This window comes from Osmia lignaria, unplaced genomic scaffold (assembly GCF_051020975.1).
Source record: "Osmia lignaria lignaria isolate PbOS001 unplaced genomic scaffold, iyOsmLign1 scaffold0002, whole genome shotgun sequence".
Classification (NCBI taxonomy): domain Eukaryota; kingdom Metazoa; phylum Arthropoda; class Insecta; order Hymenoptera; family Megachilidae; genus Osmia; species Osmia lignaria.
Window position 1 is genome coordinate 105,001 of NW_027478159.1, and position 7,500 is coordinate 112,500.

Genomic DNA, 7,500 nt, shown 5'->3' on the forward strand with positions numbered 1-7,500 from the left:
CCGTTGGAACTTTGAAAAATTTCGATGCGTCGCCAAAGTTCGTACTTTTCGATAAAATCTTCGTCCTATGATACATTTCGATCAAGAACTACATTGATCGTCATGAAACTGTTTTTTTTTTTGGGAGACGTGTACGCTCCTTTTCATAAAGGAGACTATCTTATTGCGAAAGTCAAAATCGCACGCTCTCACGGCGATTTGCCCCCGTATACGCCTGGGCGTAAGCCCGTGCGTCGCCGACCTAGCGGCCTGCCGATCGGTATTTAGAGGGAGGCACTTTGAAAGCAACACGCCGCTGGAACTTTGAAAAATTTCGGGGCAAAGCAATACGCGGCTGGGACTTTGAAATATTTCGGAGCGCACCTAAAGTTCGTTATTTTGGCTAAACGGAGCGAAAATCTGCATTTATACCATCACGGACGTTAGTTTAATAGCGTTTAACGATGGATCCACGGTACAGAATGCAAAAATATGATTGTTAAAATTTTCGACTAATCGGTTCTAAGAGGCGAAGCAATACGCCGCTGGGACTTTGAAATATTTCGGAGCGCACCTAAAGTTCGTTATTTTGGCTAAACGGAGCGAAAATCTGCATTTATACCATCACGGACGTTAGTTTAATAGCGTTTAACGATGGATCCACGGTACAGAATGCAAAAATATGATTGTTAAAATTTTCGACTAATCGGTTCTAAGAGGCGAAGCAATACGCCGCTGGGACTTTGAAATATTTCGGAGCGCACCTAAAGTTCGTTATTTTGGCTAAACGGAGCGAAAATCTGCATTTATACCATCACGGACGTTAGTTTAATAGCGTTTAACGATGGATCCACGGTACAGAATGCAAAAATATGATTGTTAAAATTTTCGACTAATCGGTTCTAAGAGGCGAAGCAATACGCCGCTGGGACTTTGAAATATTTCGGAGCGCACCTAAAGTTCGTTATTTTGGCTAAATGGAGCGAAAATCTGCATTTATACCATCACGGACGTTAGTTCAATAGCGTTTAACGATCGATCCACGGTACAGAATGCAAAAATATGATTGTTAAAATTTTCGACTAATCGGTTCTAAGAGGCGAAGCAATACGCCGCTGGGACTTTGAAATATTTCGGAGCGCACCTAAAGTTCGTTATTTTGGCTAAACGGAGCGAAAATCTGCATTTATACCATCACGGACGTTAGTTTAATAGCGTTTAACGATGGATCCACGGTACAGAATGCAAAAATATGATTGTTAAAATTTTCGACTAATCGGTTCTAAGAGGCGAAGCAATACGCCGCTGGGACTTTGAAATATTTCGGAGCGCACCTAAAGTTCGTTATTTTGGCTAAACGGAGCGAAAATCTGCATTTATACCATCACGGACGTTAGTTTAATAGCGTTTAACGATGGATCCACGGTACAGAATGCAAAAATATGATTGTTAAAATTTTCGACTAATCGGTTCTAAGAGGCGAAGCAATACGCCGCTGGGACTTTGAAATATTTCGGAGCGCACCTAAAGTTCGTTATTTTGGCTAAACGGAGCGAAAATCTGCATTTATACCATCACGGACGTTAGTTCAATAGCGTTTAACGATCGATCCACGGTACAGAATGCAAAAATATGATTGTTAAAATTTTCGACTAATCGGTTCTAAGAGGCGAAGCAATACGCCGCTGGGACTTTGAAATATTTCGGAGCGCACCTAAAGTTCGTTATTTTGGCTAAACGGAGCGAAAATCTGCATTTATACCATCACGGACGTTAGTTTAATAGCGTTTAACGATGGATCCACGGTACAGAATGCAAAAATATGATTGTTAAAATTTTCGACTAATCGGTTCTAAGAGGCGAAGCAATACGCCGCTGGGACTTTGAAATATTTCGGAGCGCACCTAAAGTTCGTTATTTTGGCTAAACGGAGCGAAAATCTGCATTTATACCATCACGGACGTTAGTTTAATAGCGTTTAACGATGGATCCACGGTACAGAATGCAAAAATATGATTGTTAAAATTTTCGACTAATCGGTTCTAAGAGGCGAAGCAATACGCCGCTGGGACTTTGAAATATTTCGGAGCGCACCTAAAGTTCGTTATTTTGGCTAAACGGAGCGAAAATCTGCATTTATACCATCACGGACGTTAGTTGAATAGCGTTTAACGATGGATCCACGGTACAGAATGCAAAAATATGATTGTTAAAATTTTCGACTAATCGGTTCTAAGAGGCGAAGCAATACGCCGCTGGGACTTTGAAATATTTCGGAGCGCACCTAAAGTTCGTTATTTTGGCTAAACGGAGCGAAAATCTGCATTTATACCATCACGGACGTTAGTTCAATAGCGTTTAACGATCGATCCACGGTACAGAATGCAAAAATATGATTGTTAAAATTTTCGACTAATCGGTTCTAAGAGGCGAAGCAATACGCCGCTGGGACTTTGAAATATTTCGGAGCGCACCTAAAGTTCGTTATTTTGGCTAAACGGAGCGAAAATCTGCATTTATACCATCACGGACGCTAGTTTAATAGCGTTTAACGATCGATCCACGGTACAGAATGCAAAAATATGATTGTTAAAATTTTCGACTAATCGGTTCTAAGAGGCGAAGCAATACGCCGCTGGGACTTTGAAATATTTCAGAGCGCACCTAAAGTTCGTTATTTTGGCTAAACGGAGCGAAAATCTGCATTTATACCATCACGGACGTTAGTTTAATAGCGTTTAACGATGGATCCACGGTACAGAATGCAAAAATATGATTGTTAAAATTTTCGACTAATCGGTTCTAAGAGGCGAAGCAATACGCCGCTGGGACTTTGAAATATTTCGGAGCGCACCTAAAGTTCGTTATTTTGGCTAAACGGAGCGAAAATCTGCATTTATACCATCACGGACGTTAGTTTAATAGCGTTTAACGATGGATCCACGGTACAGAATGCAAAAATATGATTGTTAAAATTTTCGACTAATCGGTTCTAAGAGGCGAAGCAATACGCCGCTGGGACTTTGAAATATTTCGGAGCGCACCTAAAGTTCGTTATTTTGGCTAAACGGAGCGAAAATCTGCATTTATACCATCACGGACGTTAGTTTAATAGCGTTTAACGATGGATCCACGGTACAGAATGCAAAAATATGATTGTTAAAATTTTCGACTAATCGGTTCTAAGAGGCGAAGCAATACGCCGCTGGGACTTTGAAATATTTCGGAGCGCACCTAAAGTTCGTTATTTTGGCTAAACGGAGCGAAAATCTGCATTTATACCATCACGGACGTTAGTTTAATAGCGTTTAACGATGGATCCACGGTACAGAATGCAAAAATATGATTGTTAAAATTTTCGACTAATCGGTTCTAAGAGGCGAAGCAATACGCCGCTGGGACTTTGAAATATTTCGGAGCGCACCTAAAGTTCGTTATTTTGGCTAAACGGAGCGAAAATCTGCATTTATACCATCACGGACGTTAGTTTAATAGCGTTTAACGATGGATCCACGGTACAGAATGCAAAAATATGATTGTTAAAATTTTCGACTAATCGGTTCTAAGAGGCGAAGCAATACGCCGCTGGGACTTTGAAATATTTCGGAGCGCACCTAAAGTTCGTTATTTTGGCTAAATGGAGCGAAAATCTGCATTTATACCATCACGGACGTTAGTTCAATAGCGTTTAACGATCGATCCACGGTACAGAATGCAAAAATATGATTGTTAAAATTTTCGACTAATCGGTTCTAAGAGGCGAAGCAATACGCCGCTGGGACTTTGAAATATTTCGGAGCGCACCTAAAGTTCGTTATTTTGGCTAAACGGAGCGAAAATCTGCATTTATACCATCACGGACGTTAGTTTAATAGCGTTTAACGATGGATCCACGGTACAGAATGCAAAAATATGATTGTTAAAATTTTCGACTAATCGGTTCTAAGAGGCGAAGCAATACGCCGCTGGGACTTTGAAATATTTCGGAGCGCACCTAAAGTTCGTTATTTTGGCTAAACGGAGCGAAAATCTGCATTTATACCATCACGGACGTTAGTTTAATAGCGTTTAACGATGGATCCACGGTACAGAATGCAAAAATATGATTGTTAAAATTTTCGACTAATCGGTTCTAAGAGGCGAAGCAATACGCCGCTGGGACTTTGAAATATTTCGGAGCGCACCTAAAGTTCGTTATTTTGGCTAAACGGAGCGAAAATCTGCATTTATACCATCACGGACGTTAGTTCAATAGCGTTTAACGATCGATCCACGGTACAGAATGCAAAAATATGATTGTTAAAATTTTCGACTAATCGGTTCTAAGAGGCGAAGCAATACGCCGCTGGGACTTTGAAATATTTCGGAGCGCACCTAAAGTTCGTTATTTTGGCTAAACGGAGCGAAAATCTGCATTTATACCATCACGGACGCTAGTTTAATAGCGTTTAACGATCGATCCACGGTACAGAATGCAAAAATATGATTGTTAAAATTTTCGACTAATCGGTTCTAAGAGGCGAAGCAATACGCCGCTGGGACTTTGAAATATTTCAGAGCGCACCTAAAGTTCGTTATTTTGGCTAAACGGAGCGAAAATCTGCATTTATACCATCACGGACGTTAGTTTAATAGCGTTTAACGATGGATCCACGGTACAGAATGCAAAAATATGATTGTTAAAATTTTCGACTAATCGGTTCTAAGAGGCGAAGCAATACGCCGCTGGGACTTTGAAATATTTCGGAGCGCACCTAAAGTTCGTTATTTTGGCTAAACGGAGCGAAAATCTGCATTTATACCATCACGGACGTTAGTTTAATAGCGTTTAACGATGGATCCACGGTACAGAATGCAAAAATATGATTGTTAAAATTTTCGACTAATCGGTTCTAAGAGGCGAAGCAATACGCCGCTGGGACTTTGAAATATTTCGGAGCGCACCTAAAGTTCGTTATTTTGGCTAAACGGAGCGAAAATCTGCATTTATACCATCACGGACGTTAGTTCAATAGCGTTTAACGATCGATCCACGGTACAGAATGCAAAAATATGATTGTTAAAATTTTCGACTAATCGGTTCTAAGAGGCGAAGCAATACGCCGCTGGGACTTTGAAATATTTCGGAGCGCACCTAAAGTTCGTTATTTTGGCTAAACGGAGCGAAAATCTGCATTTATACCATCACGGACGTTAGTTTAATAGCGTTTAACGATGGATCCACGGTACAGAATGCAAAAATATGATTGTTAAAATTTTCGACTAATCGGTTCTAAGAGGCGAAGCAATACGCCGCTGGGACTTGGAAATATTTCGGAGCGCACCTAAAGTTCGTTATTTTGGCTAAACGGAGCGAAAATCTGCATTTATACCATCACGGACGTTAGTTTAATAGCGTTTAACGATGGATCCACGGTACAGAATGCAAAAATATGATTGTTAAAATTTTCGACTAATCGGTTCTAAGAGGCGAAGCAATACGCCGCTGGGACTTTGAAATATTTCGGAGCGCACCTAAAGTTCGTTATTTTGGCTAAACGGAGCGAAAATCTGCATTTATACCATCACGGACGTTAGTTCAATAGCGTTTAACGATCGATCCACGGTACAGAATGCAAAAATATGATTGTTAAAATTTTCGACTAATCGGTTCTAAGAGGCGAAGCAATACGCCGCTGGGACTTTGAAATATTTCGGAGCGCACCTAAAGTTCGTTATTTTCGCTAAACGGAGCGAAAATCTGCATTTATACCATCACGGACGTTAGTTTAATAGCGTTTAACGATGGATCCACGGTACAGAATGCAAAAATATGATTGTTAAAATTTTCGACTAATCGGTTCTAAGAGGCGAAGCAATACGCCGCTGGGACTTTGAAATATTTCGGAGCGCACCTAAAGTTCGTTATTTTGGCTAAACGGAGCGAAAATCTGCATTTATACCATCACGGACGTTAGTTGAATAGCGTTTAACGATGGATCCACGGTACAGAATGCAAAAATATGATTGTTAAAATTTTCGACTAATCGGTTCTAAGAGGCGAAGCAATACGCCGCTGGGACTTTGAAATATTTCGGAGCGCACCTAAAGTTCGTTATTTTGGCTAAACGGAGCGAAAATCTGCATTTATACCATCACGGACGTTAGTTCAATAGCGTTTAACGATCGATCCACGGTACAGAATGCAAAAATATGATTGTTAAAATTTTCGACTAATCGGTTCTAAGAGGCGAAGCAATACGCCGCTGGGACTTTGAAATATTTCGGAGCGCACCTAAAGTTCGTTATTTTGGCTAAACGGAGCGAAAATCTGCATTTATACCATCACGGACGTTAGTTTAATAGCGTTTAACGATGGATCCACGGTACAGAATGCAAAAATATGATTGTTAAAATTTTCGACTAATCGGTTCTAAGAGGCGAAGCAATACGCCGCTGGGACTTTGAAATATTTCGGAGCGCACCTAAAGTTCGTTATTTTGGCTAAACGGAGCGAAAATCTGCATTTATACCATCACGGACGTTAGTTTAATAGCGTTTAACGATCGATCCACGGTACAGAATGCAAAAATATGATTGTTAAAATTTTCGACTAATCGGTTCTAAGAGGCGAAGCAATACGCCGCTGGGACTTTGAAATATTTCGGAGCGCACCTAAAGTTCGTTATTTTGGCTAAACGGAGCGAAAATCTGCATTTATACCATCACGGACGCTAGTTTAATAGCGTTTAACGATCGATCCACGGTACAGAATGCAAAAATATGATTGTTAAAATTTTCGACTAATCGGTTCTAAGAGGCGAAGCAATACGCCGCTGGGACTTTGAAATATTTCGGAGCGCACCTAAAGTTCGTTATTTTGGCTAAACGGAGCGAAAATCTGCATTTATACCATCACGGACGTTAGTTTAATAGCGTTTAACGATGGATCCACGGTACAGAATGCAAAAATATGATTGTTAAAATTTTCGACTTATCGGTTCTGGATCACTGAAAAATCAAAAAAAATTATTAATTTTGATTAATTAAATTACATATGTAGTTTTATATTGTTATAGTCTCGTATTTGTTAATGTTTTGTCGTAAGAAAATGCAAAAATATCGTTTTAATGTTTTCGTCTCATCGGTTCTGGATCGCTGAAAAATCAAAAAAAAATATTAATTTTGATTAATTAAATTACAAATGGAGTTTTATATTGCTATAGTCGCTTATTTGTTAATGTTTTACCGTAAGAAAATGCAAAAATATCGTTTTAATATTTTCATCTCATCGGTTCTGGGCGGTTTTAAAATTTTTTAAAATATTAATTAAACCCATGATTTACATGAGAATGTGAATTTATTATGTCCTGCATGTTAATTTATTAATTTTCATGTATAGAACGTTATAAAATGAAAGGATATGTTCGACGATATTTTCAGTCTAAGTTTTACCGTGCCGGCGGGATGGTACGCTCTCACGGCGGTTTGCACAGGCATACGCCTGGGCGTAAGCCCATGCGTCGCCGACCTAGCGGCCGG